We start from the raw sequence: 12,008 nt of genomic DNA on the forward strand, positions 1-12,008 counted from the left end.
GATGTAGAGGCCCTCCATGGTCGATTCCCCCTCCGGCGGAGCGCCAGCGAAGGCTCCAAGATGGGATCTCGCGGATACAGAAGGTTACGGCGGTGGAAATAGGTTTTCAAGGTGCTCCTCGATGGTTTCAGGGTACGTGGGTATATATAGGAGGAATAAGTAGGTCGGTGGACGCTCGAGAGGCCCACGAGGGTGGGGGGTGCGCCCACCTGTAGGGGGCGCGCCAGGCACCCTCGTGGCCACCTCCTCTGTTGCTTGACGTCCACTCCAAGTCCCTTGGATCACGTTTGTTCCAAAAGGATCGCTTCCGAAGGTTTCATTCCGTTTGGACGCCGTTTGATATTCCTTTTCTTCGAAACACTGAAATAGGAAAAAACAGCAATTCGGGCTGGGCCTTCGGTTAGTCCCAAAAATGATATAAAAGTGTATAGTAAAGCCCATAAACATCCAAAACGGGTAATATAATAGCATTTAACAATAAAAAAATATAGATACGTTGGAGACGTATCAAGCATCCCCAAGCTTAATTCCTGCTTGTCCTTGAGTAGGTAAATGACAAAAACAGAATTTTTGATGTGGAATGCTACCTAGCATAATTCTCAATGTAATTTTCTTTATTGTGGCATGAATGTTCAGATCCAAATGATTCAAAATAAAAGATCATATTGACATAAGAAATAGTAATACTTCAAGCATACTAACTAAGAAATCATGTCTTCTCAAAATAACAAGGCTAAAGAAAGTTCATCCCTACAAAATCATATAGTTTGGTCATGCTTCATTTTCGTCACACAAAAATGCTCTCATCTTGCACACCCCCGGTGACAAGCCAAGCAATTGTTTTGTACTTTAGTAATCTCAAACTTTTTTCAACTTTCACGCAATACATGAGCGTGAGCCATGGATATAGCACTATGGGTGGGATAGAATATGATGATGGAGGTTATGCGGAGAAGACAAAAAAAGAGAAATACTCACATTGACGAGGATAATCAACGGGCTATGGAGATGCCCATCAATTGATGTCAACATGAGGAGTAGGGATTGCCATGCAACGGATGCACTAGAGCTATAAATGTATGAAAGCTCAACAAAAGAAACTAAGTGGGTGTGCATCCAACTTGCTTGCTCATGAAGACCTAGGGCATTATGAGGAAGCCCATCGTAGGAATATACAAGCCAAGTTCTATAATAAAAAATTCTCACTAGTATATGAAAGTGACAACATAAAAGACTTTCTATATGAAGAACATGGTGCTACTTTGAAACACTAGTGTGGAAAAGGATAGTAACATTGCCCCCTTTTTATTTTTCTTCTTTTTTTTCTTTTTTTGGGGCCTTTTTTGGCCTTTCTTTTTTTCCCTTTTTTTCTTTGGACTTTTTTTTATTGGGGACAATGCTCTAATAATGATGATCATCACACTTCTATTTACTTACAACTCATGAGTTACAACTCAAAACTAGAACAAGATATGACTCTATATGAATGCCTCCGGCAGTGTACCGGGATGGGCAATGAATCAAGAGTGACATGTATGAAAATTATGCATGGTGGCTTTGCCACAAATACGATGTCAACTACATGATCATGCAAGGCAATATGACAATGATGATGCGTGTCATGATAAACGGAATGGTGGAAAGTTGCATGGCAATATATCTCGAAATGGCTATGGAAATACCATAATAGGTAGGTATGGTGGCTGTTTTCAGGAAGATATAAGGAGGTTTATGTGTGATAGAGCATATCGTATCACGGGGTATGGATGCACCAGCGAAGTTTGCACCAACTCTCAAGGTGAGAAAGGGCAATGCACGGTACTGAAGAGGCTAGCAATGATGGAAGGTTAAGAGTGCGTATAATCCATGGACTCAACATTAGTCATAAAGAACTCATATACTTATTGCAAAAATCTACAAGTCATCATAAACCAAGCACTACGCGCATGCTCCTTGGGGGATATATTGGTAGGAAAAGACCATCGCTCGTCCCCGACCGCAACTCATAAGGATGACAATCTAATAACACCTCATGTTTCAAATATGATACACAACGGTTACCATACGTGCATGCTACGAGACTTGCCAACTTCAACACAAGCATTCTTTAAATTCACAGTTACCCAACTAGCATGACTCTAATATCACCACCTCCATATCTCAAAACAATTATCAAGTATGAAATTGATCATAGCATCCAATTCACTTCCTTTGATAGTTTTTATTATACCCAACTTGGATGCCCATCATTCTAGGACCAATTTTATAACCATAGCAAATACCATGTTGTTCTAAAAGACTCTCAAAATAATATAAGTAAAGCATGAGATCTCAACGTTTTCTTCAAAATTAAGCCACCGCCGTGCTCTAAAAGATATAAGTGAAGTACTAGAGCAAAACTATCTAGCTCAAAAGATATAAGTGAAGCACATAGAGTATTCTAATAAATTCCAATCAAGTGGGCTTCTCCCAAAACACTAGTAGAAAAAGGGCCTATTGTCCCGGTTGGTAAGGGCCTTTAGTCCCGGTTGGTGAACCGGGACTAAAGGGTCGGTACTAATGTCTCCCCCCTTTAGTCCCGGTTCAATCCAGAACCGGGACAGAAGGGCCTCCATGTGGCCTGTCCCCTGAGCCCAGGCAGGAGGGCCTTTGGTCCCGGTTGGTGGCACCAACCGGGACCAATAGGCATCCACGCGTCAGCGTTTATGTGGCTGTGGTTTTTGTTTTTTTTGAAAGGGGGGGGGTTGGGGGGTTTTGGGGGGTTAATTTAGGTGTTTCATATATTGTGCTATAGCTAGCTAATTAATAGAGAGAAGTGTCCTCTCTTTTGTCCGTGCTTGGTCGATGCTACGTACCATACATACATACGTATAGAGAGGACTAGCTAGACACGCTAGCTAGCTAGTAAGCAAATAGAAGATCGTCATGAACATATATGCATACAGAGAGAAGTGATATCGACCACCTCTAATTCTCCGAGAGATTGGTCGAACAAACAAGTTCTCGTGTATCTATCCGACACTACTGGCTACATATATACAATAATTATCTTTTACAAATATATAATCTCCTAAAATACGGACGCGTGGTCCACATAGTATTCTCCGTCTTCAGCGATCACGTGGTCAAGAAAGAATGCCGCCAATTCCTCTTGAATTGCTCGCATGCGATCTGGTGCTAGGAGTTCATCCCGCATCCGAAACATCTAATTTTAAGAAGGGGGTCAATACATATATATATATATATATGAATGAATGAAACTCAACACAAATGATGGTAATAAAATAAAATTGTGAATATTGTTATTTACGCACTTCATATTGTTTGTCGGAGTAGCCCCGCTCACAGGTCGTGTGGCGGATGGACTCGCAAATGTACTATCCACAGAAATCATTCCCTTGTTCCTGCCACAACCACTTTACAAGAAATAGAGGTCAATCAAACTGATAATTAGCAAGCATGCTAAATGGTATTGATGAAACTAGCGCTTGAATCACTAGGAGATGCCTGGAATATGGTACTATATAGTACTTACTTTCGGGTGCCTAAATTGCAGCTTCTTCGGTAGTCCCGGAGCTTTTTTGGTGAATTTTCTCCAAGCCCTGCCATACAAAGAAAACAATTACTTGATATCAGAAATGAACAAAGTTGTTGATATGGTGGATAATGATCGATTTAACTTACTTCTCGAGCATTTCAGTCATGTCCGCATACTCCTTGGGATCTTTTCGCTTGGAGTCTAAGACAGTTACTACTCCCTTCTCAAGCTTAATCTCTAGGAGAATATAGTGGTAGCTGCGCACACATGCATAACTCATCAATATTACATTACTATAACCTGGACTAATAAGGAAACTGAATATGCCACAAGACAGTAACACTCACTTGAAGTTGTAAGGAAAGAGTATTATATCTTTGTGTTCATTTATTTCCAACGATCGTAGCAAGTTGGCCTCGGTTTCTTCGGCACGATATTGAACCTCAGTTGCATCTATGAGATACGTGTTAATGAACCCAATATCTCCCACTTGTCTTTTCTTCAATTCGGCGATCTTCAATCTGCATAATATAGTGAGGATAATTATAAATACATGCAAATGAAAGGGCTGAGTTATATAGAGAGACTTAATGACGGAAGTAGTACTACTTACAGACAGTAGGAGGCGACCGTTGCTTTATCGATGGCCAATTGATTGAAAAACTGATAGAACTCCTCAAATGGAATAGGCAACAGTTCAATTCCAAGGAGGTCATGCTCCTTTTTAACTCTCATATACAAAGTATTCCTCCCCTCAGACTCTTTGCAGGTTTTCATGTACCAATCATGCAATCTTCGCATCATCGTTGATAGAGAACTTTCATCTTTGACGAGAGGCTTCCCGTACTCATATCTTTGTATCTCCACCTCCAAGATATCATAATGTACATCGTCGGGCAGGTAATTTGCAGGATTGCCATAACCGGGCACCATCCTCGGATCGACGATGTCGCTAGCAGGCACCTTGAGCGGGGGGCACGATTGCTTCGCTTGTTTGCCGAGCTGGGCAATTTGTTTCCCAGCTCGTCGTTCTTTCATCCTTTGATCACTTTTAGTACTTCCTGACCTCTCCGCTTCGGCAAATGCCTTTCCAATAATGCGCTCATAGTTGCCTTTCGGCGTAGACTTGGGTGGTTTTGTCAGGGCAGCCAGAGTGCGCTTCCCTTTCACCGGATCTACCTTCTCCTCCGGAGGTGGATGTCTCTTTGCTTTCAACCCTTGAAACCAGTCATCCACTTCGGTCTGCGCGATCTTCGCGTTTTCCTCCTCGCTCCTCTCGTACGGTAACTTCTCTGGAGTCTTCAGAGAAGGAACGAATCTGTATCTCCTCCCGCCTTTGGCTGTACTGCTAGATGCCGGCAGAGTAGACGGAGCGGATGTCTTCTTTCCTTGCTTATGAGGTGGAGGAGAAGGACTGCGACGCGCCGTAGAAGCCGGAGCGGCGGCGGGTCTCTTCCGCCCTTGCTGACGAGGCGGAGAAGGAGGAGGCTGGCTGCTCGGGCGCACCGGCGCAGGCGGAGAAGGAGGCAGAGTGCCGCCACGCGCCGGAGAAGGAGCGGGCCGAGTGCCCTGATCGTCACTCGCCGGTGGAGGAGGCGGAGTGCCCTGACTCGCCGGAGGAGGAGGAGGAGGCGGAGGCGTCCAGTTCGGAAGGTTGATGAGATCCTTCCGCCATAGGCATGGAGTCTTCAGAGCAGAACCCAGCCGATACTCCCCTTCACCGGTAGGGTGGTCAAGCCGGAGGTCCTCAAATCCCTCCGTTATTTCATAGACCATCACCTTAGCATATCCTTCTGGAATCGGCCGGCAGTGAAAAGTTGAGTCGGGTTTAGTAGGATAAACAGAGCCAACAGCCGCCTTGACCTTCAAATTGCTCCATTGCGCCATAAGGTGGCAATTTTCAGCATCCGTGATAGCATCCACGGGATAGCTGGCAGGAGCCGTCAAGGCATGCTCTGGCTGAAGCAGCTCGGTGGAAGCCACGCTGCTTTTCCGCTGAGATGGCGGGGTAGCTTCGGGGGAAGCTTCGGCAGGTTGTTTGCTGCGATCTGCTTCTCGTTCCTCTAGCCCCATTACCCTTTCGTGCAGCGACTGCAGTTGGCTCTGCTCCAGTTTCTTCCTCCTCTCGTGGGTTTTGTAACCCCCTGTGTCCGGAAATCCAGCCTTCCACGAAACGGAGCCTGGCATGCCTCGTGTCCGTCCAGGGTGCTCAGGATTGCCGAGGGCCATTGTGAGCTCGTCCTTCTCCCTGTCTAGAACGAACGTCCCTTGCTGTGCTGCTTCGATATATTGCTGAAGCTTCTTGACTGGTATGTCCAATTATTCCTCCGTCCAAATGCACTTCCCTATTATAGGGTCCAAGGATCCGCCGGCCCCAAAGAACCAAGTCCGGCAACGTTCTGGCCAGTTCATTGTCTCTGGTTCGATCCCTTTATCAAGCAGATCATTCTCAGCCTTGGCCCACTTAGGCTGGGCTACGAGGTAGCCACCTGACCCCGTGCGATGGTGAAGCTTCTTCTTCTCAGCATTTCTCTTGTTTGTCGCCGACATTTTTTCACTCTTTTCCGATGTCTTGTGGGCCACAAATGCGGGCCAGTCATCTCTGATCTTCTCATATTTGCCAATGAATTCTGGTGTCTCATTTTTTTCGACATACCTATTGAGGTCTTTCTTCCAATTCCTGAATAGGTCTGCCATCTTCCTCAGAGCAAAAGACTTGATCAATGGCTCTATAACTGGCTTCTCCGGATCATCCTCCGGCGGTAGGGTGAAATTTGACTTCAGCTCAGTCCAAAGATTCTCTTTCTGCATCTCATTGACATAAGACACCTCAGGGTCTTCGTTCTTAGGCTTATGCCATTGCTGGATGCTGATCGGGATCTTGTCCCTAACCAGAACCCCACACTGAGCAACAAATGCCTTCTTTGTCCGGTAGGGTTCAATCGGTTGGCCGTCGCGCGCGATTTGTATGATCTCAAACTTTTCATCCGAGCTCAACTTTTTCTTCGGGCCTCGTCTCTTTACCGAAGTTGTGCTCGATCCGGAGGGCTAGAAAAAAGAACAAAGACGAGAGTTAATTAATATGTGTACATATCAAAACAATGAATGCATCAATTAGCTAGTCAGCACAGGCTTAACTAATATATATACCTGGCCGGACTCGGTTTGGTGATCACCGGAGCCGTCCTCACGGTCTACTTCTTCATCCTCTCCTTCTTGCACCGGCATTGGGTCATCGGAGCCATGTAAATCAATGAGGAGAGGGCCAGCTGCTTCTTCACCCTCTCCTTCCAGACCATCGTTGTCGTTGAGAAACATCAAGGAGAGGGCATCAGTTCCTTCTGCGATTATGTCCCTCAACAACGCTTCTTGTGCTTCGTCTCGGGGGGTGTCCATAGTTTCTACAAATATTTACAACATGGCAATTATTATTCAAACATGACAGATATGGATATATTAGTGGCAAACGTAGAACTAGCTAGCTAATCACAATAAGGAATCATATTAGTGGCCTCGACGCTGCTTCTCTAGGGTTTGGGGTGGCCTCGACAACGCTTCAAGGGTTAGGGGGTGGCCTCGAGAACGCTTCAAGCTAGGAGGGGGTAATATCGACCCCCCCCCCACGTGTTGAAGCTATCGGGAGGGGGTCGGTGTTGAACAGTACATCTATGTCCCACAAGTGACGTGGGCATCGACGTGGGCATCGACGCCCACAAGCTATTGGATTTCTTCAATACTTTGACACTATAGGAACCCTCGACCCTGAAACCTTCGACCCTTGACCCCTTAACGACCCTCGACCCTCTACCCTAGTTCCCGACCCTCGACCCCTCGGCGATCCTCGACACCCTCGTTATATCGACAACGACGCAACATACATATACATGGGAAAATAATGTTATCCGGGAGGGGGTATCGGTACCCCCCCCCTCGTGTCAAAGTTTCTTCTTTCTCCTCTATTCCTTTCTTTCTTCTTCTCCTCTTCTTTTCTTCTTATCCCTCGAGAAAGGAAAATAAGGAAAAGGAAGAAAAGAGGAAGAAGGAAGAAGGAAGAAGAAGAAGAAAAAAAAGAAAAAAAAAAGAGGAGAAGAAGAAAAGAATAGAGGAGAAGAAGAAAAAATAGAAAAAAAATTCTAATTTTTCTTATTCTCCTCTATTCTTTTCTTCTTCTCCTCTTCTTTTTCTTCTTTTTTCTTCTTCTTATTTATTTCTCCTCTTCTTCCTATCCCCTCTTCTTCTCCTTTCTTCCTCTTCTTTTTTCCTTTTTCCTCTCATTCTTTTTCTTCTTCTTGTATTGCTTGTTTTTTTTGCATATGACCATTCATACATTTTCTTTGCATATGCTTTGCATATAAACATACATACATATGAACATACATACATACATATAAACATAACATACATACACAAAAAATTCTAAAAATCTGCCTAAAAAAATCTAAAAATCTGCCTAAAAAAATTATATGAAAAAAAGCATACATCATCCATCCATCCATATAATGAACATATACATCATCCATCCATATTCAGGGGGCACATAGTTGTCATCGTACTCTTCTTCCTCGTCGTCTTCCATCATAACCCCTATTTCTCCGTGCCTCGTCCAAACATTATAGTGTGGCATGAAACCCTTGTAAAGCAGGTGGGTGTGAAGGATTTTCCGGTCAGAGTAAGACTTCGTATTCCCACATATAGGGCATGGACAACACATAAAACCATTCTGCTTGTTTGCCTCAGCCACTTCGAGAAAATCATGCACGCCCTTAATGTACTCGGAGGTGTGTCTGTCACCGTACATCCATTGCCGGTTCATCTGCGTGCATTATATATAATTAAGTGTGTCAAAAATCATTACAGAACATCATAAATAGATAATTAAGTGACCAAATTAATAGAAGTTCATCATCACATAAAAACCAAAGTAGATACATAGTTCTCATCTAACAACATAAAGCTCTGCAGAGCATCTAAATTAATTAAACCATACATTGAAACTATGTAAAACATTTCAATGCGAAAACAAATGCGATCATAATCGCAACCAAGGTAACAACTGATCCAACGGCATAATGATACCAAGCCTTGGTATGAATGGCATATTTTCTAATCTTTCTCATCTTCAAGCGCATTGCATCCATCTTGATCTTGTGATCATCGACGACATCCGCAACATGCAACTCCAATATCATCTTCTCCTCCTTAAGTTTTTTTATTTTTTCCTTCAAGAAATTGTTTTCTTCTTCAACTAAATTTAACCTCTCGACAATAGGGTCGGTTGGAATTTCCGGTTCAACAACCTCCTAGATAAATAAAATCTATGTCACGTTGGTCGGCATAATTTTCATAAACAATAAATGAACCAATAGTTATGAAAAGATAATATATACCACATCAGAATCATAGACAGGACGAGGGCCGACGGGGGCGGATACCAAAACCATCGGCGCACTATATAAGATGCAATAATAAAAGTAAGAAAATAATACAAGTATCTATCTAAACAAACAAGTAATAATATTTTTCCTTTCAGAAAGAAGATAAGAACAAGAGGCTCACCACGGTGGTGCCGGCGATGAGATCGGCGCGGGTGATCGACGGCGGTGAAGACGGGGACGGGGCGTGACGGACCGCTGAACCTAGATAAATATTGAGGAAAATGGAGCTTGGCGGTCGAGCTTGGAGAGGAGAAACCTTAAGTAGTGTGGTTCAGGCATTCCATCGAACACCTTGTGTGCATAGGAGGTGAGCTAGAGCACCACCAAGCCCTCTCCCCCTCGGCCAGAAAAAACAGAGCAGTGTGCTCTACTCTTGCGCGAGGGGCTATATATAGGCACCACTATTGGTCCCGGTTGGTGGCATGAACCGGGACTAAAGGTAACCCTTTTGGTCCCGGTTCATGCCACCAACCGGGACCAATAGTGGTGGGCCAGGAGCCAGGACCATTGGTCCCGGTTCGTCCCACCAACTGGGACCAAAAGGTCCGGACAAACCGGGACCAATGGCCCACGTGGCCCGGCCAGCCCCCTGGGCTCACGAACCGGGGCAAATAGCTCCATTGGTCCCGGTTCTGGATTGAACCAGGACTAATGGGTTAAACTGGCCTGGACGAAAGCCCTGTTTTCTACTAGTGAAAGGTGTGTACAGCAAGGATGATTGTGGTAAAATAAAAGGCAAAGACTAATATCATACAAGACGCTCCAAGAAAAACACATATCATGTGGCGAATAAAAATATAGCTCCAAGTAAAGTTACCGATAAACGAAGACGAAAGAGGGGATGCCTTCCGGGGCATCCCCAAGCTTAGGATTTTGGTTATCCTTGAATATATTGGGGTGCCATGGGCATCCCCAATCTTAGTCTCTTGCCACTCCTTATTCCATAGTCCATCAAATCTTTACGCAAAACTTGAAAACTTCACAACACAAAACTCAACAGAAAATCTCATAAGCTCCGTTAGTGCAAGAAAGAAAAACCACCACATAAGGTACTGTAATGAACTAATTCTTTATTTATATTGGTATTAAACCTACTTTATTCCAACTTCTCTATGGTTCATAACACTTAATACTAGCCATAGGTGCATCAAAATAAGCAAACAACACACGAAAAACAGAATCTGTCAAAAACAGAACAGTCTGTAGCAATCTGTAACTCTCGAATACTTATGGAACTCTAAAAATCCTACCAAAATAGGAAGTCCTGGGCAATTTGTCTATTTATCTACATCAAAAAAGAATCAACACAAAATCACGTTTCTATGAATTACTAAAATTATTTTCGTGCGTGCGAAGTTTCTGTTTTTCAGCAGAATCAAATTAACTATCACCATAGGTTATCCTATAGGTTCTACTTGGCACAAACACTAATTAAAACATGAAAACACATCTAAAAAGAAGGTAGATGAAATATTTATTGAATAACAGCAAGGAAAAATATTGGGTTGTCTCCCAACAAGCGCTTTTCTTTAAAGCCTTTTAGCTAGGCATTGATAATTTTAATGATGCTCACATGAAAGACAAGAATTGAAGCGCAAAGAGAGCATCATGAAACACATAACAAACACATCTAATTCTAACATACTTCCTATGCATAGGCATATTATAAGCAAACAAATTTGCAAGGAAAGCAAAAACTAGCATATGCAAGGAAGAAGAAAGAGGTGATAGCAATCTCAACATGACGAGAGGTAATTTAGTAAGATAAAAAATTCTACGACCATATTTTCCTCTCATAATAATTACATGTAGGATCATAGGCAAATTCAACAAAATAGCTATCACATAACATATTCTCAACACGATCCACATGCATGTGAAGTTGACACTCTTCCAAAATAGTGGGATTATCAGTAACTAAAGTCATGACCTCTCCAAACCCACTTTTATCAAAAATACCATAAGATTGAACATTCTCTAAATATGTGGGATCTAAAGTTGACACTCTTACAAACCCACTTTCAATATTATTGCAAACACTATTATCAATCTCATATTCATCATGGGACTTAAATAAATTTTCAAGATCATAAGAAGAGTCACCCTAATCATGATCATTGCAACAAGTAGTAGACATAGAAAACTAGCACCCCCAAGCTTAGGGTTTTGGATATTATTAGCACAATTTACATCAAGAGAATTTAAAATAAAATCATTGCAATCATGCTTTTTATTCAAGGAGCTATCATGAATCTCTTCATAAATTTCTTCATCACAATTTTTAGATTCACGAATTTCAAGCAAAACCTCATAAAGATAATCTAGTGCACTCAAATCACTAGCAATTGGTTCATCATAATTGGATCTCTTAAAAAGATTAGCAAGCGGATGATGATCCATAGATCTTAGCTTCTTTGTTTAGTAATAAATACACAATTATTCCAACCAAACGAGCAAACGAGCCAAGTATGACATTAAGGTAAACGAAAAAGACGAATGGAAGATGGGCGAATAAAATGGCAAGGGTGAAGTGGGGGAGAGGAAAACAAGAGGCAAATGTCAAATAATGTAATGCGAGGGAGATGAGTTTGTGATTGGTACTTGGTATGTCTTGACTTGAGCGAAGACCTCCCCGGCAACGGCGCCAGAAATCCTTCTTGCTACGTCTTGAGCTTGCGTTGGTTTTCCTTGAAGAGGAAAGGGTGATGCAGCAAAGTAGCGTAAGTATTTCCCTCGGTTTTTGAGAACCAAGGTATCAATCCAGTAGGAGGCTCCTCAAAAGTCCCACACACCTACACAAACAAACAAGAACCTCGCAACCAACGCAATAAAGGGGTTATCAATCCCTTCACGGCCACCTGTGAAAGTGAGATGTGATAGAGAAAATATGATAAGATAAATATTTTTGGTATTTTTATGATATAGATTGGAAAAGTAAAGATGCAAATAAAAGTAGATGGTAAACTTATATGATAAAGGATAGACCCGGGGGCCATAGGTTTCACTAGTGGCTTCTCTCAAGATAGCATAAGTAT

The sequence above is a fragment of the Triticum aestivum genome, chromosome 6B, assembly GCF_018294505.1.
Source record: "Triticum aestivum cultivar Chinese Spring chromosome 6B, IWGSC CS RefSeq v2.1, whole genome shotgun sequence".
Taxonomy (NCBI): Eukaryota; Viridiplantae; Streptophyta; class Magnoliopsida; order Poales; family Poaceae; genus Triticum; species Triticum aestivum.